This window comes from Polypterus senegalus, chromosome 4 (genome assembly GCF_016835505.1).
Source record: "Polypterus senegalus isolate Bchr_013 chromosome 4, ASM1683550v1, whole genome shotgun sequence".
NCBI classification, from domain to species: Eukaryota; Metazoa; Chordata; class Cladistia; order Polypteriformes; family Polypteridae; genus Polypterus; species Polypterus senegalus.
The window spans coordinates 44,927,521-44,949,486 of record NC_053157.1 but is presented as its reverse complement, the minus strand read 5'-3'; positions in this window follow the sequence as shown (position 1 = coordinate 44,949,486).

Below are 21,966 nucleotides of genomic sequence, written 5' to 3'. Positions count from 1 at the left end.
GTCCTTTGTAATGGAATGGTAAAAAGGGACTATGCAATCAAGGATGGATGAGGTTTATTGTTAAAAGAATGGGATATATTTAACACCCGATTTTCTGCTAAGAGAGCAAATTGCTACTACAATATTTAGGTAATGTGAACTGATTTCCTTTTGGCTGTGCTAGCAGGCAATCTGTTTAGTCTTGTATAGTTCGCTAAATAACAAGGCTACAGGGAAAAGATGTTCTTTAATGCTACACTAGTACAGTCCTTTCTGAGCAAATCTTGCACTGCATGAACTTTAATGAAATTAAATTTGATTTTCATGATTTATTAATTTTTTTCAATTATTCTGTTTTCTACCTTAAAGTTTTCATTTTTGACAAGTGTTGCAACAACTGCTATTATATTATTTATACTGGCTCTGTTATTTGGGTTTACCAGGATATTTTGTAACACAGTGGGGCACAGTTATAGTGCCGTTGATTAATCAGACGTATCATTGTAACTAACTAAGGACTTTTCTGTATATAATATTTGAAGGGAGTTTTGCTTCTTCTTTAATTACTAGTGGCAGGCAATGTTGTATAGTAGTTAAGGCTTTGGACCGAGGACTTCAAACCCTGAGTTTATGAGATAAGATCTTGTGACCGACTCCATATGGCCATGAGAAAGTCACTGTACTCCAACTGGAAAAACAAAAGAAATGTAACCAATTTATATCTCAAATGTTGTAAGTTTTCTTGGACAAAGGTATCACTCAAATACTAATTAAAAAAAATTTTCACTCAAGCTGCTTAATCTTAAACATTCTGTATACAGTTGCACATGAGGTGGAGATATGCTCTAATGGGGAGAGGAATGAAGGTCAACAGGAACAAGACAGAATACATGTGTGTGAATGAGAGGGAGGTCAGTGGAATGGTGAGGATGTAGGGAGTAGAGTTAGCGAAGGTGGATAAGTTTAAATACTTGAGATCAACAGTACAGAGTAGCGGGGAGTGTGGAAGAGAGGTGAAAAAGAGAGTGCAGGCAGGGTGGAATGGGTGGAGAAGAATGTCAGGATTGCTTTGTGACAGTGAATGGGAAGGTCTACAGGATGGTAGTGAGACCAGCTATGTTCAATGGGTTGGAGACGGTGGCACTGACCAGAAAGCAGGAGACAGACCTGGAGGTAGCAGAGTTAAAGATGCTAAGAGTTACACTGGCTGTGACGAGGATGGACAGGATTAGAAATGAGTACATTAGAGGGTCAGCTCAAGTTGGACGGTTGGGAGACAAAGTCAGAGAGGCGAGATTGCGTTGATTTAGACATGTGCAGAGGAGTGATGCTGGGTATATTGGGAAAAGGATGCTAAGGATAGAGCTGCCAGGCAAAAGAAAAAGAGGAAGGCCTAAGAGAAGGTTTATGGATGTGGTAAGAGAGGACATGCCGGTGATGGGGGTGACAGAACAAGATGCAGAGGACAGGAAGATATGAAAGAAGATAATCCACAGTGGCAACCCTTAACGGGAACAGCTGAAAGAAAAAGAAAAATATGTGAAATCTGAATATATATCACTATAAATATTAGATGTTTATGATTTTCATTTGTTAACGTCCTTAACTCAAATATTTCTTTTCATGTTTTTCTTAGTTGTATGTGGTCCCCATTTAATGTCTGCTGAAAAGAATGCATATGCAAGAATTTTGGAGAGAGGCAGAGTGGAGCATTCACAATCAAAGTAAGCAGATGCACATGTAAATTAAATAATTTTGGAGGTTGAGGTGAGTATCCCTTTTCAAAATCTGTACATGCGAATGTATAATACTATGGAGTAGTTTGTGGGGGACCCACTGAGTTTAAACTAATGCTATTCATCAAAACTTGTCTTGGGTCAGACAGCACCACCACCTCTACTTCTCGCTTCTCCTTTTGTTACTTCGCAACTACAGGGCCTGGCTCCCCTACTGGAGGTTTATAGCATACTTGCTAACCATCCAGTTTTGCATCTTCATTGAGCTTCACCACAATTTTTCTTTCCCTTTCGTACCTTACAGTACATGTCAAACATGATTACATCTCTTTTTTTCCAGACCAGGAAACCAAAACTTCTTTAGTCATATATTGAAAAAGTCTTTTTTCACTGCAAACAATATTCATTATTACCGTTTTCTTTATCTGTCAGTATCCTTTTCATAAACTCTAGATCCAAGCTATTTGCAGATAATAATTCCAGATTTTTGAGGATCAATGGTCTTCACCCTTGTTCACTTTGTCTCACTGTGCTCTTTTAAACCCATTTGCTATAATGTAAGCAGTAACACATACTCCTAGATCTTGGCTATGTGTGTTGCTCTGGTTAATTGACAGGCACATACAGAAGAAATGACCAACTATGTCCATGCATCACATAGAGATTGATTTGTGGTGTTGCTTTAATGGATTTTTTTACAGGCAGTGACATGTACTTACATAATTACAAACAGGCTTCCATTTTACATATTTTTTTTGTGGGCTGTCAGCAAATTTGTGGATGGTTGGAAACCCTACTCCCATCCCCACCCTGCTTTAATTGTTCAGGGATGCCACCTTCAAAATTCTTTACATATACATTCACATCTGCAGACTTTAATAAGGGACCACATGCAACTGACAGAAAACACCAAAAGAAATACTTAAATAAATGACATAAATAAATACAAAAATTGTTTACATCTGCAAATGATAATAATATATACTAAGGCAGGGGTGCCCAATACATCAATCGCAATTGACCGGTAGATCGAAAAGGTAGTGCAGGCAGATCGCGTTGCATTCAAAAATTTTTTTTTAAATGTTAGTCTATCATATATCCTTCCTATGGCATTTGCCACTTGATTGACATACAGGGCGGCCAGTCTGAGATCACTTTTCTTCTAACACACTGGTCACCCCGCACGCACGATCAAACGCGTGAGGTACTGCAAAACTCTAAGTGATCTAGTTAGCTTTCCAATTTATATAAAACTAAACAAGGGATTTAAAAAAAAAATTGCTGTTTATGGGTTGGATGTGGAATTGGAAGAGGATTTTTTTTCTCTCACAATATTACAATCAAAGTGCGTTTGTCTGATCTGTCAATCTATCATTGCTATTCCAAAGAAGGAAAATGTGGAAAGGCACTTTCGAATTGTTCATAAAAACTACAAAACTGACTTCCTTCTGAAAAGTGATCTGAGAAAGAGAAAGGAGAGGGAACTAAAATCGCAGTTAAACGGACAGCTAGAGGAAAAGGAGTTTCTCCTTGTCATTAAACATGCAGAATACAAGCAACTTAATAACGATCAATGGCCGCTAGACTTGCCATTTTTTTCCCAATCTTACCAACATGTTGAATGAGCTTAATTTACAGCTGCAAGGAAAAGAGAAAACCATGGTCAATATGATTAGCTCAGTTAATGCTTTCAAACGAAAAATGCAACATCTGTCCTCAAAGCTGTAGCGCCTTGATTTGGGGAACATCCAAAACCTCACATCAGAGCTGGAGACGCAATGGATGGCATGTGCGCAACTTGACAGCATACGCTACACAGAGCAGATTGAAAATTGTCTGTCAGACTTTATCTAATGGAAAAAAAGTAACGAGTTGAGTGTTGCCCAGTGTAGCGGAGTAAGAGTAGTGTTTCTTCTTTACAAATGTACTCAAGTAAAAGTAAAAAGTATGGTGCAGTAAAACTACTCTTAGAAGTACAATTTTTTTAAAAAGTTACTCAAGTAAATGTAACAGAGTAAATGTAACTCGTTACTACCCACCTCTGATACTCAGTATATATCTTATCTATATTAATAAAAGGCAAAGCCCTCACTCACTCACTCACTCACTCATTCATCACTAATTCTCCAACTTCCCGTGTAGGTAGAAGGCTGAAATTTGGCAGCCTTATTCCTTACAGCTTACTTACAAAAGTTAAGCAGGTTTCATTTCGAAATTCTACACGTAACGGTCATAACGGTCGACAACTTCCTCCATATTGAACTTTCTTATTTATGGCCCCATCTTCACGAAATTTGGTAGGCGGCTTCCTTGCACTAACCGAAACCGATGTACGTACTTATTTTGGTGGTATGACGCCACTGTCGGCCGCCATATTGAACTTTCCAACGTCACTAATTCTCCAACTTCCCGTGGTAGGTAGAAGGCTGACCCCATCTTCACGAAATTTGGTAGGCGGCTTTCCTGTGCTAACCGAAACTGATGTACATACTTATTTCGGTGGTATGACGCCACTGTCGGCCGCCGTAGGTAGATCATTTTGACCTGGTCATTTTAAAAATAGTTCGCAAGCCGAAAAAGTGTGGACACCCCTGTACTAAGGTTTCACATTATTGCCCACTTCAACTGAAATGAATATAGTTTTCCTGTGTTTGTAATGACTATTAACAAAAGCCAAGCCACTAGGAAAAGCAAAAATTGATCTAACACAGGAATGTTTTACTCATACACAATTGGATATACCATGTTCAAGAGTAAGCCCCTCCAGTGACCTAATAACATTATTACTTTACTGACATCTTCATTGAAGGCAACTTACAACATCTGCAACCATTGCTTACATTTCTTTTCTTTTTACTACTTCACTACAGGCAGATGAAATGACACACAGTGTCAGTAGCAGGGCTTGAACGTACAGCCTCTGGGTTTGAAGTTTGAATTCCAAAGCCTTAACCATTACATCACACTGCTTCCCAACATTATTAGCTTTTGCAAAAAAACTATAGATATTGTATATAGAAAAGTACTTATTTACATAGTTCTTCTGATACCTCTAATTAATGGAAGGCACTAAAACTGGCGCTGTTTCTCTTATGAAATTTCCTGGGCCAAGCCTGGTAATTACGTCTAGTGCATATAGATAGCATTACTATTTCACTAAAAAAGGCTATATTTAGCTTAACTTTTTCCCTGTCCATAGTTTGGTTCTGTTTTTGCATTTCTTACTAATTGCATCATTCAGAATGAAACTCTTTAGTATCCTGAAGTGTCCATTTACTGATGCTATTTTATCCAATGCAGGGTTGTGGGAAGTCAGACAATACTGGCAGCAACAAAATAAAACAGATTGGAAGTCAATCCATCACAGTACACACTCACACTCAATATGGAGTTATCAATTACCTTTGCATGCATGCCTTTGGGATGTTGGAGTATGGTGTCTATAAAGGTGTTCACCTACTTGAAGTTTTCATATTTTATTGTTAAACTACATTGAATCACAGCAGATTTGGTCTGGCTTTTTATAATAATAATCAAAAGAAAAAACTACTTAATGTCAAATTGGAAACAGATCTCTGCAATTGGTCTAAATTAATTATACTGTAAATATATAATACAAAATAATTGATCACATAGGTACTTACCCCCTTTATTACGGCACACCTAAATCATCACTGGTGTTGCCAATTGGATTGAGGAGTTGTATAATTAGTTCAATGGAGATCACTGGTCTGTAGTTGAGGGGTTTTAATTGATGGTAGTATAAATGCACCTGTCTCTGCAAAGGCCAACTTGTGAAAGTTAGTATGGTGGCTTAACCACCACAAAGAAGACAAAAAAAAAGCCCCAAGCACAAGCCAGGGGAAGGATACAAGAAAATATCCACTGAATATCCCTTGGAGTATAAAAAAGCTGTAGAGCAGGCCGTCCACAAAAACTGATTGATGGTGGAGCAAAAAGGCTAGTGATGGAGGCCACTAAGAGACCTATGCTACAGTGGCTGAAATTAGAGTAACTGTGCAGACAACTGTTGCCAGAGTGCTTCACCAGTTGTAACTTAATGGGAGAATGGCAATGAGAAAGCCACAGTTTAAAAAAAAAATGCCATCTAAATTTTAGTTAGCTGAGTCAGCTGAAGAAGGTTCTATGGTCTGACAAGATCAAAACTGAGATTTGGCCATCAGACTAAACATTTTTTTAAGCATAATACAAACACTGCACATTATTAAAAACACACCATTCCCACTGTGAAACAAGCTGCTGGCAACATGATGCTATGGAGATGTTTCTCTGTCGTAGGCCTTGGAAGGCTTGTGAAGTTTGAGGGTAAAATGGAAAAATGAAACCCGGGAGGACAATTTGATGCAGTATGCAAGAAACCTGTGCCGTGCCAGAAGATTTCTTTTCCAGCAAGACAACAAACCCAAGCATATAGCCAAAGAAAGATAGAAATTTTTAAAAACAACAATGTTCATGTCCTGGAGTGACTAAGTCAAAGACGATCCTAACTTGCTCAAAAATCTCAACGTAACCATAGTTTTGTCCTACTCTTAGGAGTAGAAATAAACACATTTTATTAAAATTTCCAAATTTAGGAAACTATTACTAACTTCACCAGAGCTTACAAGAATTCATGAGCTGTCCTAACTTTCTCGGAGCTGCCAGGAAATAGAGCATTCTAGGAAATAAGCACATACATCCCAGGGAAGTCTGAATCTTTTAGAAACACATGACAATGCTGAACATTTACAAAGATGTAGATCTGACAGATATAGAATAATATTTGTAACAAATTTTGTACATTATGTTATTTCTCCTGCGGTGGGCCAGCGCCCTGCCTGGGGTTTGTTTCCTGCCTTGCGCCCTGTGTTGGCTGGGATTGGCTCCAGCAGACCCCCGTGACCCTGTAGTCAGGATATAGCGGGTTGCATAATGGATGGATGTTATTGATCCATCTATCAAGAAGACATGCACTTTTCATTTCAGCTGAAATTAGCCAAGGCAAAAATGCAGCTCTGTAATAATTTTGGACCAAACTTTGAACACCTTTACAACACATAAGATAACACGAAGATTTAAATAGTTCCCCATTTTAAAGCAATGCTGCATTCACGCAAATTGGCACGCCCGTAAACATTGTTGCCCAAAGGGTGGATGAGCACACATATGTCATTTGCAAGGAATAACACAGTATCAGGGCGGCACGGTGGCATAGTGGGTAGCGCTGCTGCCTCGCAATTAGGAGACCCAGGTTTGCTTCCCGGGTCCACCCTGCGTGGAGTTTGCATGTTCTCCCCATGTCTGCGCAGGTTTCCTCTGGGTACTCCGGTTTCCTCCCACAGTCAAAAGACATGCAGGTTAGGTGCATTGGCGATCCTAAATTGTCCCTAGTGTGTGCTTGATATGTGTGTGTGTGTGTGTGTGCGCCCTGTGGTGGGCTGGTGCCCTGCCCAGGGTTTGTTTTCTGCCTTGCGCCCTGTATTGGCTGGGATTGGCTCCAGCAGACCCCTGTGACCATGTAGTTAGGATATAGCGGGTTGGATAATGGATGGATGGATGGAACACAGTATCAACACACAGGTAGATATGGATGCAAATTATATTGTAGTAACCAGCATATAACCCTGAAGGTAAGAGTGGCTGGATGGGTGACTGAGAGTGAAATGTCACACTAGTATGCTGCACTCTGTATGTCACGAACCCCTGGAACATTCACGTTACTCTTTACAAGCCTGGTAAGGTTCCAGAAACCATGTAGAGACTCCTGGAACATTGCATTAATAGAGCCTTGCAGATGATAAGGGGGGATCATGGGGAGAGCAATGACATGTGAATCTGGAAGACATCAGATACAGTGGAAGAGTGAATGTCACTTCAAAAACAGTGCCATGGCAAGTTTCAGTGTAAATATTACTTTAAAAGGCGCTTCCCATGGCCATGACAGCAGAAAGATGATTCTTCTGAAAGTATGGCTGTAAATAAACATGCTTGTTATGGGGCTTAACTCTCATTCAGTGTGTGTCTTGGTCTTTCCATTGTTCGTTATTGTATTATTCTTGGTGTTGAGAAGAAGCGGCAACAATTATGAGCAGTTTAGCACAATACCCTGCTTTATTAAGTTTTCCTTTTTCTGTTTCTTTTTCTTCTTCTCCTCCTACTACTACTTTGAATATTATTATTATTGTCTTTGTGGCAAAGCCTTGTGTTAGTATCATAAAACTACAAAATGTCATCATGAGCACCAATTTGCAGCACGGGGTGCTGCAAAATGGTGACGTCATTCATTCTCAAATGTGGCTTTCTACTCCTCTCTGATAGTGGAAGTAGGACGCTTTGTAACTACTTCTCACGTTCTACTTTGAGGTAGGACAGATTCTTATTCTTGTCAGCTGTTTTGCAAAGAAGTGTGAAGAAAAATCCACTATGCAAAGACTCAAGACTGTCATGGCTGTAAAGGGGTATCTACTAAATACTAACTTGAAGAGGCAAATACTTATGCTATCAATCATTTTATGTTATTTGTAATTAATTCAGATCACTTTGCAGAGATATGTTTTCACTTTGACATTAAAGAGTATTTTTTATGTTGCTTAATGTCACAAGAGCCAAATTAAATTCATTATGATTCAATGCTGTATAACAATAAAATACGAAAAGGTCCAAGGGGTTGAATACTTTGAAACTTTTAATAGGCAATGTCTGTAGTACTAGGTTGTTGTACCGTGTTAGCCATTATGAATGTAGAGAAAAGCCAAGCAAAATGACACCTTTTATTGGCTAACTAAAAAGATTACAGTATGCAAGCTTTCGAGGCAACTCTTACATCTTGCCTGAAGAAGGGGCCTGAGTTGCCTCGAAAGCTTGCATACTGTAATCTTTTTAGTTAGCCAATAAAAGGTGTCATTTTGCTTGGCTTTTCTCTATAGGCAATGTAAAAAGAAGAACTAGGAAACTACTGTAATTGCATAACCAGAAATTGAATGCAATTTGATTGATCTGTGAGACAGAAGAGGCAGCCATTGTTTTGACCAATAAAGGACTTAAGGATATAAGTCAAAATGTGCAATAGTTCCCAAAAAGTGAAAGAAATAAAGAGAGAAAAGAGAAATATAGAGGAGAGCACTGAGCAGGCTGACATGTCATACAGGTACATCTGTAAAAGTAGACAAAGGGGGCAGCAGGGTTTTGTATTAGCTTGCTTTTTTTTAATGTTTTGAGCCCTCCCTTCGCATGAACCTCCCTGCAGTAAATGTCATTTGTGGCAATAATTTTCTCATTTTTATATCTGTTGCTTCCTTGGCATTATTCTGTGTGCTCCCTATTAACACACCTAGATGGTTCAGTAGGTGGCATCAGGACCATTCACATTTTAGAAAGAAAAGCATTTCTGAAATCAAGCAAAATATTGTCTCTAGATGTAATAAAGCACATCAATTCAATTCTTTCCATTACAGGACATTAAAGCTTTCAGAAAAGCACAGAAAGCAAAAAGAGATGCGTTAAAAGGACTTCCCGTACCTTGCAATAAGTAGTTAGAAAATTTAATCTGAACATTTCTAAAGAGTGAAGGTAACCATGGAATCTAAATATAAGTGCTGAATGTGAAGAAAAGCTTAAATATGGTATCCTAATACTTTTTTGTGTTTCTCTAAAGAAAAGCCACTACCTTTACATACAAAAAGGGCTGTTGGCAATGGAATTACATCTTATTAGACTAACACACATATTTCCTACAGAACGCGCTTCTTTTTGAATTCCTAATCATTTAATTTTGAATGAAGCTATGTTAATTTGTGTGAATTTCATTACTTTTATTCATATCTAATTCACACTTGCTTCCTTTGGTTAAATGGTGCTACTAATCACACATGGTTTGATATTTCTCACGACCTCCTTGGGGGAGAGCGAGCGAGTTAAGTGAGCGAATGAGTGAAACTGAGGATGTGAATTTGTTGTGTTTTTCCTCATACTGTAGTTTAGCCAATTTCCTTCTATCAATTTCTGGCTAATTCTTTATCTTTTTTTCCCCCTGTGTAACAGAGCTTGGTACAAGGTTTAATAACACTTTTTTAATGGGAAATTTCTTTGGAAGATTAAAAATTGTAATCAAATATTGGAAGGGAAAGGAAAAGGCTAATATTGTGCAGTCATCCAAAAGTTTATGGAGCTGATGGATCTAGTGGGATTTCTTCTTATTGTCTTTGTGGTGAATTTAATGTTAAATTTCTGTGACAGAACTTTTGAACCCCATGTGCACTAAGCTGACAAACTGTGCTTTTAAACGATCTGAAATTAAGAGGATTATTATTTTTTAGCAACAGAAAAAAACTGGAGGAAATGTTTACGCTTTTCATGCTTTACCGTACTGAAATGCTATGACTCGATTTATCATTGATTGCACTGATTACAGCAAGCAGATACTTTTAAAACCAATTTTCCTTCTTTCCTTCAGAAATATTGTCTCAGAGCATTAATTTTGTTTTAAAATCCCTTTAATCCATGCCTCTCACCAGCCTTAAAATCAAAAGACTTGAAACTGCTAATCCTCCTACAAACTCAGAAATTCCCACTTACCAACAATGAGAGAATGATATATGCTTTGGATGCAAATGTTATTATTTCTAGCCATAACACATACTCACTTTTTGCAGCAAAGCAAAAAGGGACATTTTCTAAATGTATCAATTCAGTGTTTGATGAGGTGCCCCAATAAGTGTACTTTTTACTTTCCTGCTGTTTGAGGAGGCAGCATTGAGTTTCTGTGCACGCTTCTCACTAAAGCAAATGCTTTCTTCTGCAAAGCTGAATATGTCAGTCTTATATATGCAGTCTGTATGTAACTTTCCCATATACTCTTCAAGAAGCAAGATTAAGACCGCATTAAGCAGACATTAGCATTCAAAATTAATACTACTTGATCCTTGCAACCTGGAAGCTGATGGGGCGATGCTTATTCTCTGTAACACATTCCATGAGGATTACCCTGCTGTTTAGCAGCCAGCTACAGTCCCTGACAGTCCTCACCCTAGGACATATTGCCTTTTCAGGACCCTCGCCACATGCAAATTTGTTTAGGAATGGTTTTATGGAAAATGGCAGCATTCGTAATGGAGCTCAAGGATAGACTTAGAGAGATAACCAAGCTAAAATGATTTGCACTTGTCTAAGCTGTTATAGGATTTAAAGTTGGATTTTAATATTAATATTTTTCAAGATAAATAACTAAGCCCATGAGCTGAGTAACGCTGACACATATCAAGCTTTCATGTAATTTCATCTGTATTCTGTACAACGATTTTCAAAGACAGTCTAAGTTAAATTAAGCATAAAGAGACAGCTCCCATCATCAAGACTATCTTCCTTTTGTCATTGCTTTCATATTACAATAATCCTTTCGTTCATTTTTGATATTTTCTTTGTCCATTACAGGGCCAAAAGCAGCCACTTTCTCCTCTAGTGGGGACGAGTACAAGGCAGTTACCATCCCTACTTTGAATGCCATTTGACCCTTGTTTAAAATCACGCTCATGTTAGGACAGTTTACAAATGCAATTAATCTAACATGCAAGTCTTTGGGATGTGGTAAGAAATCAGACTACACAAAGAAACCTAATGCAAATTTGAGGGAATGGCCATTCTCCAGACAGAAACAGACTGGGCCAGAATGAACCTTGATTTAGCAATGCTAACATTTGTGCTACCGTGTAACATTTCTTATAACAATCTTATTTATTGTCATGTGCAAAGACAGCAGCACTAAAGTTAAGGAGGACATACTGCATGTTGAAACCACAGTTATCTTAGCTTACAGGAATGTCAATCTATATAAATAAAATCGTAATCCATTTACAGGTACATGTCCATTTCTTTATCTGTTTGTTTGTTTGCTGATCACGCAAAAATGGCTGGACCAGTTTTCACAAAATTGGTGTTGCCATTGTTCCGGCATAAAATAAATTATATATGTCATATCAGAGAAGGGTCAAACCAGAAACCAGCACCAACAGGGAGTTTACAATTCCAGTCAAGCAGCAGGAATTCACTTTGCCTTATGGACATCACCTTCAGCATGGACTGTTTTCTACTAGCCAGCGCTTGATTTTAAAGACCATATGTATGTATGGCATTCACTTCTCAACTAAAATTGATAACAGTTTCACTGGATTACAGCTTTTGTCTAAGAGTACATCATTCTATTCAAGTTTCAGTAGTAATTTTTGGTGATCATACTGCTGGAGATTAGTAACATGCTACATGTTGGTTAAGAATCTCACTGAGCTCCAGAAACATGACAATAAACTACAGCGTGAACCTGAGCATTCCTATTGACAATTTCTATAAAGGGATGTTTTTCAGCAAGTACAGGTGAGTTCAGGGCGCATGGTGCTTCAGAGGGTAGGAATCTGCGCTGGCAATTTGAAGGTTGCCGCTTCGAATCCTGTAAATTCCAGAAGTGACTCTACTCCATTGGGCCCTTGAGTAAGACCCTTAGCCTGCAATTGCTTCGTCCCGGGTATGATGTAACCCATGCAAGCAGATCCTCCAACTTACAGGAAAAACTTGGGGGGTGGTAGCAGGATTGACACTCCAGCCCCCAAAAACAACCTAACAGTGTGCTGAGGGGTCATCCATTGCACTTGGTTCCCAATCCAGGTGGGTGCGGCAACATCTGTCAGCGCATGCTCCCAACAGGTGAGTTCTGAGCATGTGCAGAGTCTGATACTGGAAATAAATGCCACTAATGTGGATGAGCCAGCCATCTTTGCCCAACACTTGATTTATTAAAGACCTCAGCACTGAATAAAAAAATGACAGGTTAGGTTTTTTTTATTTTTAACATATAAAGCATTAAATGGCCAAGGTCCAGCTTACTTGTCTGAACCTATCATGACTTACAAACCAGAGTGCACATTAAGATCTCAAGATGCTGGTCTGCTTATGATTCCAAGGATCAATAAAATATCAGTGGGAGGTCGAGCTTTTAGTTACAGGGCCCCTAAACTGTGGAGTGGTCTGCCTGCTACTATAAGAGATGACCCTTCAGTCTCAGCTTTTAAATCCCGGCTGAAGACTCACTACTTCAGTTTAGTATACCCTGACTAGAGCTGCGGATTAACTGTACAGACTGCATCTCTGTTGTCAGTCATTAGCACTAAAACATAAGTAACATGATAATTATAATTTGATACTAACCCATACCTATTGTTTCTTTTCTCTATACTCAAATGTGGCACTTGGTGCCATGGCCCACCTGCCAAGTTGTTGTCCCTGCCTATGGTAAAGTCATCCCTGATGGAGGATCACTGGAATCATGGGAAAGAGAGGTCCTTTCATCAGATTGCCTGGCCCAGCACTGTTTCAGCTGTGGAATGGCCAAATGGGGGAGGCAGCTTGATGGATGAGGTCTCCAGGACTCTAAACAAATCCAAATGATATTATGTGATGTCATCCACTGTTAAATTCTGCTCTGTACTTCTAAAATTTGTATTTTTATACTGTATTGAGGATTTGTTCTGTTCTGTGTATTGTATTGTATTGCATTGACCCCCTTCTTTTTGACACCCACTGCACGCCCAACCTACCTGGAAAGGGGTCTTACTTTGAACTGCCTTTCCCGAGTTTTCTTCCATTTTTTTCTCTACTGGGTTTTTTTTTGGGAGTTTTTCCTTGTCTTCTTAGAGTGTCAAGGTGAACAGTGTCATCTAAGCACCACCTGGAGTTAGAATGGCCCTTAATTTACCTAAATTTATAATGAATCTACAGGGCATATTGCCCCAGAAGCCCCTTTACTCCCGCACAGACATTTACAGTACCTAATCTGAAGTCAGTGTCACTCTCTTTCCTGGTGACTTTCTACAAACCTCTTCCTACAACTTCTTGTCACCTACTCACCCCTTGTTGATAACCATACAAAGTACTGCCACCAGTGTTATGATTTCCATTTTTCTTTCATTTTTATACCTCACCTGGAACAGATTGTGTTGATTTATGGGTCTATTCTGGCATTTTCATACTCAGAGAATATGATTTTGAAGCTAAAATGGAGGTTTAATACCTCAATACTTTCTTCAATGCTTTTTTTTTTTTTTGAGCATAGCTATTTTGTGAGTCCCGTTGTCATGACGTGGGTCCCAGTTGCAGCGAACATGGCCTTAAGGGTTAAGACTTTTAGGGGTCATTTGGTATCCGGATTTGTGGATAATAAAAGAATAACATATGTATTTAGCTAAAGCTGTTGTTAACAACTTCTGTTCTATGTATTTTTCAAGTACAATTTTGGGTTTTTGATTTTTGGCTTTTCATTGACTTCCCAGTTACAATTCTTTGCTTGTTTTTCCGGCTCTTGTCTCTTCTTTTGGCCCTTTATTTCACAATTCTCTGTCACCTTCTTGGTGTTAGAACAACCAGTAGGAAACCCTGGGACACTCCTAGCACATGATGGAGATATTGTATCACTCTCCAGGCCTGGAATAGCATGAAAACCTCCCCAGAGTGAGGAGTAGAAATGATTCTTACAAAGACAGTGTTCTCTAGAAAATGAGAAAACATCTTTACATGTAATACGCTACCGTGGCTGTTTGTTTGTCTGTCCAGGATTTTAAACCACCTGTAGCTCGCAAACCGTTTGAACTATTGACCTGAAATTTGGTATGCATAATCTATGTAACGTCTATTATCCGCTTTCGGGGTCCGTTTTCCTCGTTTTATTTTTATTTTATTTCAGAATGAACTCTCGGCAGCGGCCAGCAGGGCGGCCGTGCGGTGCTGGCATACAGGCGCCATTCTCATCCCTACCACCTTCGCCATCACTTCCCCTACCTCTTCATATCTTATATCATTCTTGAGGCAGATTGAAGACTTAAATACCAGCTTAAATGAAAAATTAAAGAAAAATTATTAAGTGATTGCAATGCAAACACTGACTTAATCAGTTTTAACACGAAAAGATGCAGATGAAAGAAGAGAAGAAGCGGGCCGCTAGGGTGAAGAAAAGAAGAGCTGAGCAGCAAACGCATCAACCTCTGAGCAAACGAATGCTAAACATACAGAGAAAGAGAATGAAAACTATGAATGCTCAAGTCAAGTGTATTCAATACACGTTATCGTGCAGTGTGCCATTACTGGTATTTAATAAAGTATATGCTGTATCATTTTACCAACCTGTAGTGGTCAAAAGAATGATGAAAGTATTATATGATTCTAACTTTCTCACTTACAGAATTTTATATTTCCCCTTTAAACAGCTCAGTTTAAACTAATAATTTAAAACTTGCTGATTTTTCACTGCAATATCGAATATGTGTTAGAACCCAGTGGCTATCTTTTTGGAGTTTTCACATTCTTTCCAAGCCCACATACGTTTCTCTGGATACACCAGTTTGCTTTAACTTCACAAGACATACAGACTGGATTGATTTTTTGACTCTAAATTGGACCTCTGTGAGTAGTGTGGGTGTTTGCCTAAGTGTGCCCATTAGTTGGTGCCAAATGCTGCCAGCATAGGGTTAAGCTGTCCATGACCTTTTGCTGAATTATGTAGGCTGAGAAAACATGAAAGTGATATTAGAAGAGGGTGCTGAAAAACCTGAGGATTGCGTTCAGCAGACACTGCCTTGCCCCTCATCTAATAATATATTTTGATTTCTTCAGTCCTGTTAATTTCACATTTTTTTCAGTAAAATTAATATTAATAATATAAGGACAATGAAAAAAGTATATATAGTATAGATGTAATAGGCTTTATGATTACAATGGCTCTTAAGTTGATTTCAATAGAGTCCACGATATCATAATTTTCCTGGATCATTATTATGGCCTGTTTATATCTCCACTTTGCACATCTGTGTAGCTAGAAGGGTTCACATGACATGAATTTTGTGAGCAGCATCTGTGACCGCATACCCCCAGATTTTTCCTGTGTACATCCACTGCACATGCATTAGACAACAAAATAGGATGCATTTGAAGAGAAGCTACACAATTGGACTATAGAGAGAACAGGGTGCGCATCTTCTTCCATGTTTGTACCCATTCAGTTTTGGAGTATAACCATGCCTTTGATTGTACAGGTGTGTGTACTTAGTGATTGAGTCATCTATTATTTTACACATTTGATATAGGTTTATACACTAAGTACACAAGGATCTACGGAGTGTAATGTAATTCTTACTTGCATGTGCTAAGCAACATGCAACACGCTGTCACTCTCCAGCTGCGTTTTCAGCAGTTATAACTACGTTACCTTGAAACTTCTGTCTTCTTTATAGACTTGTCTTCTAGATTCAGCCTCAATCAAAATGTGTATCGGCGGCTCATATTTGTATGAGAATTTGAACAAACAGGGACCCACTCATATGTGGCAGTAATCCCTGTTATTGTGAATAGAAGGGTGACAGTGAAAGAGAGAGAGGTGCACTGGAGGAATGCCAGGAGTTCAAAACACCTTCTTTAGGTTGACAGAAGGCAGCACATTTCCCCTTTAGGAGGAGAATACAGCCTGGAAGTTGTCTTGGATCTCAGGTTATTTTAAGATTGAGCAAAGACTCAGAGGGACAGATGAACCAGAAGGCACTAGAGAGGAGATCTGTCCTGATGCTCTTGTAGACATACAGAATAAACACTACAGCTGAATTTTGCAGCGGGGTTCAAAGGCCATCCTTGAGTATGGATTTGAGATGAGAGTTACGCCAAACGTGGAAGAAACAGAGGCCAAAATTGCGAAGAAGAGAAAGCACTGGTTCTTGGATATGTTGGGCTGAAAACACATCCTAGCAGTCTTGGACACAAGACAGAAATCAACAATGGATAAGGTGCCAGACCAACTTACTTATACCACCTCCACAAAAATGGGGTCAGTTTAGAATCATCCAATTCTTTTGGATAAGTGAGGAAGAGTAGATGTGCCCATAGAAAACTCTACACACAAAGTGTGCAGGTGTGGTTGGGAGAATGCGCTGATGGAGTGTGTTGCCACACCCACAACACGACAAATCACTGCAGGATCCCAAATTAGGACCCAACCACAGCCTTGCAATGGGTGACACCTCAGCCTGGGATTTGAATCTATAACTCTAGAGTTGTGAGGCAGTAACACTAATCACCTCCCTATAACTGCCTTACTTAACAAAAAAGGTTGATGCCTCAGCTTATTTTACTTAAATACAATGTCCATTTATCATGGTGCCATAAGTATATTTAAATGGCCAAGTAAAGTAATATGTATGTGCTCATCCCTATCCTGGACCTGCCTTTTCTGCTACATAGTTCCTGGGATATGGACACCACAGGGCACACACATCTACAGCACCTTCTCACACTCACTCAAACTTGTTCAGTCACTGCTTCATGAGGTTCAATTAGAGTCACAAATGATGGGGACATACAGTAGAGAGAACTACAAAGTCCTCAGGCTTTGTTTAGGTCCCTGGAGGTGAAAGACATTAGCTTGACAGGAAAACATATACAGTAGAAGGACTCTCAAACACGCTTAATCAATTTTAGAGCAACAGGCGGATGAAGCCTACCTTGGAAGCAAAGGAAGCAAGACAGGAATCATCTCTGAATCGATGTTTAGTCCATCACAAACCCTACACACACACATTTACAGGGTCACTTTCTCAGGTATATCTAGTGTCATGAATTAACTTAAAATGCAAAACATATTTTTAGCTGTGGGATAAACACCAGAGTACCTGGAGGGAAATGCAGAGAGAATATGCACCACTTACATGGAAAAAGACTGGGTGTGAGATTAGTGAGGCTAAAGCAGAAGTAAGCCAGTTTTTATTTTAATAAACTTATGATATGTAATACAAATATTATAAGAATTGCATGAATGTAATGAAAATAAAACACACTATGACTGGTTACACACACTGTTGCATCTCTTTCTTTTTTTAGCCTTGATAATTTCGTAAGATCTCTCTGCTGTACATTTTATGACACCAATTATTGTGATCAGAAATGTTGGAATTATGTGTTAGTAGAATATACAATACATACTGTAAATAAAATAGTTTTGTAGTGTGTGTGTGTATTTAGATTTTCTTTTTTGTGGAGATGATGTTTAATTTATAAGTCACACTTGCCCGATGTCAGGTCTTCTAGAGGTTGTTTGGCAGGGAATTACTGAAAAGAACTCATCTGAAATGGCACACCTGCCACTCTGCTTACCTGAGATCTTCTGATTTCCCATTCTGTTTCATTTCAGAAGAAGCAGATATCAAAAACACTAGATGAGAAGGATTTTTTTTCTTTGGCTATGGTGAGGAACTTTGCTTTTCTATTTTAATGTAACCTGAAATGAGCGCTGATTTAAAAAAGAGAGAGAGAGAGAGAGAGAGAAATCTTTTAGTTGTCAGGACCGACTTTTAAGATAATACATCTGTTGGAACCATTTGAATCGAAGTTTAATGAGGTGACATCAAAGGCAGGAGCTGTGTCTTCTGAAGATTTTCTTTTGGGGAGATCTGTGTTCTTCTGCTTGTGCAGCTTTGACTCTAAATTCATATGACATGTTTCTCTTTATAAGGCCCTCTGAGCAAATGAAACTCTGAAATTGGTGAAGGGGAATTAAAAAAAAAAAAAAAAAATGCTTTAACACTTAGATTAAAAGCAGACACTCCACCATTTAAAGAAATTAGCCTAATTCACACATCTGTTCCCAGGAGACGATGGAGCTAAACTTACACTTCAGACTGTAAAATTGGCACCCCCTCTGCTTTTTAAGCATCTGCTAATACACAACTAGAAGAGACTGCTGTGGTTTCTGTTACATCAGTTTTAGGTTAACAAGTTAATGTAGATTAATGTGGTTGAATAGACAACGTCAGTGTTAATTAAAAAGCAAAAACAGTTGGAGCATAAACTATTGCTAAAAAAACCCAAAATATTCATAAATTAAGTTTTTTTGTAAATCATGAAATATTTTTGGACGTAGACAAGACAGAAATTTAGAATGTCTTAGAATGGGAATAACCTTCTTAGAACATAAAGAAAAAAGTAATTGGACAAATGAAATGAGACCATTCAGTCCATCAAGCTCTTTTCTTTAGCTAATGGCTATTTTGTCCCAATATCTCATCCACATATTTCTTAAAGGCAGTCAAAGTTTCTGCTTCAACTACATGTCTTGGTAGTTTGTTCCAGGATTCCACAACTTGAAACGAGTTGTCCTGCTGAAGATATTGTCACCTCCTTGCAACCCTGAGCTTGGCTGGCTGCATGGCTCGTTGTTCTTGCTTATTAATTTTCAAAAACCTAGGACATCTTTCATCTTAAATAATGTTGTTAATGTTGATAAATAAATCTCCAGCAAATTACTCAAGTGCAATTGTGTGGCTGTGTCTATGAGTGCACCCCATGGATGAGCAATCTCATTTCTGGGATTAGTTTCTGGTTTGCTTTTGTCTAGATACCTTACTGTAGACAGGCTCTGGCACCCCAACCCTCATTAAGACAGAAAAAAGAAACAGTTTTAAGAAACAGATTGATGGTAGGATAAAAGAATAAAGGAATAAAAACCTTTAATGAATTAAAATGCTATACTGGCTGAATAAAAAGAAATATACCTTGAGAAAGGCTGGGTCTGGAGTACCTTAACAGCGTACTCCTATCAGTAAATCAATAAAGGAATATAATTTGTCATGACAAATTATGTAACTTATGTACCAGAATGAGTAGGAATAAAATTTAAATATGGGTAACCAAACACACATGTGACGAGAAAGTCTTTATCTGTACCCAATTCATGCCAAACTAAGCTGCTGTGACTAATTCAGGTGTTTCTTTAAGGCAGCATTTACTGACTCAGGAAAAGACAGTAATTCTTTTTAATGAAAGAGAACCATGAGATACGATGTAGTCGAATATATGCCAAGTTCATTAACCAGAGAGTTAAACTTATCTATTGCCAAGCCATTCACTAAGCAAAAGTTAAAGTTCCATAAACAAAAAGCTTAAAGTGCTTCAAGCAGAATTTTCACACTCAAGAACTACATCTTTCCTTAATCTTGAACGATCCGTTAAATGTGCTTATGAAGTCACTCCAGTGACATCACACACCACCCACTCTCAGAGAATTTTGGGTAAGATCACCATAGCTACTGTCAACATGATCGATCAAAAATGGTGACGGCCATAATAAAACGAACATGACATCATAGAATAATGCTGTAATGATTAGCTTCTTCAGAACACCGTCAAATGAAAAACAAATGTCAGATTCAAATTCCTTGTGCTAAAAAAACAGAACAGATGCAACTTTTTCTGAAAATACCTCAGGGGAATAAGGGAAAGAAAAACATTGATCATAACAGAAGCCTTGTTAAGAAGAAAGCTGCAAACAGTCTTGAGTTTTTACTTCTATTGACTTGGAATAAAATGAGACGAACCGTGATCAAACACATCCTGTCATGAGTTTCGACTATTTTAATTTCAATGGACCCTGTGAAATTGACAAAAAAGAATTTCATGCCGACTATTTTACAAGTTCTCTGGAATTTTGACATTTTTTAAGCATACATCTTTGAATATGGATCAATTACAGTTTTTAAATGATGTTAGGAAAATCTGAACATGATATGTTACTGATTCTAACAGGTTTTAAATGTGAACACTATTAATAGGCTTATAATCTGTAGCATTCCATGTGGTACAGAAGCTCCAAGAAGAGAGAGAAGAAGGGCGAGGACAGACACCGCTGGTCATTCTATAACAATTCGTCCCACCACGCTGACACGGCACGATCGCTACTACTAACATGTCCTAAATGGCGGCAGATGATAAAAGGATAGGCCAATATCACACCGCAATAAAGCCACCATATACCTTTTATTTTACAAGGTTCGGTCAACCCTGATGCCGGGTGTTAAAGAAGGTACCAAAAAGAAAAGGAAAAATTTTTAAAATAACGTAACATGATTGTTAATGTAATTGTTTTGTCATTGATATGAGTGTTGTTCTCATATCTATCTATATATATATATCTCTATCTATCTATATATATATATATACTACTTGGCAGCGGAGAAGTAGTGTGTTAAAGAAGGAAAGAGAAAGAAAAGGAAACATTTTGAAAATAACGTAACATGATTGTCAATGTAATTGTTTTGTCACTGTTATGAGTGTCGCTGTGATATATATATATATATAGCAAAATACCAGCTTCTTCAGCGATGTCATGTGTTTAAGAAGTTATGAAAAGAAAAGGAAACATTTTAAAAATAATGTAACATGATTGTCAAAGTAATTGTTTTGTGTATTTGGCAGCGCCAAAAGTTGTTTTCGTAGCTGCATCAGAAAATGTACCACACGCCTGACACGCCTCCTTTTACTGTTTTCTCACAGCTTGATTGCTGCTGTCATATATATACACACACACACACACACACACACACACACACATACATATATATATATATATATATATATATATATATATATATATATCTTCATATCTACATATCTATATATACATATCTACATATACACATATATATATACCTATCTACATATATATATATATATATACATACATACACACACACAAATTATATATATGTGTGTATATATATGTATGTGTGTGTGTATATATATATATATATATATATATATATATATATATATATACACATATATATACTTGTGTGTATGTTTGTATGTGTCTATATGTGTGTGTATAGCTTTGGTCACTGAGTGCAAGGGAAAAATAATAAAATATAGTCTATAAGTTATTAAACAGTAAAACATTAACGCTTTAAGAAGTACAGGTACATTGAGCACTACTGGAGTGGTTATGGTAAACTACATTTTAAAGACTGTGTAACACAACAGGTAAGTAACTAACAGCAGCTAAAATGTATATGGATCATCTCTCGGTAGTAGATCCCTTTTGAAAGGCGCTACACGACGGCTGTGGTATAGAAATTACATTTTCTATGTGAACGCTCAAATTTGTGCCTCTGGTAATGTGCCTTACCGCATTTAAAGAAAATTAGTTTTGTGTCCTCTGCAGTGTTAAGAGAGAAAGGCTTTGGTTTGGGATAAAAGGAAAAAGGTGTAAAGAAAGGAAAGTTGCCTTTTTCTTTATATAGTATAGAGAGATGTGTTCGCTGACGCTATGATCGCCTTTTGGGGACAGTCGCGTGGGTCTTGTGTAGACTGGTGAGACGCCCCTGCCATTAATCGGCTGTGATGGCACTGTCAGTCCTCCACTCGTGCGTGTCTTCATAATCCGAGGTGAGGACCTCAT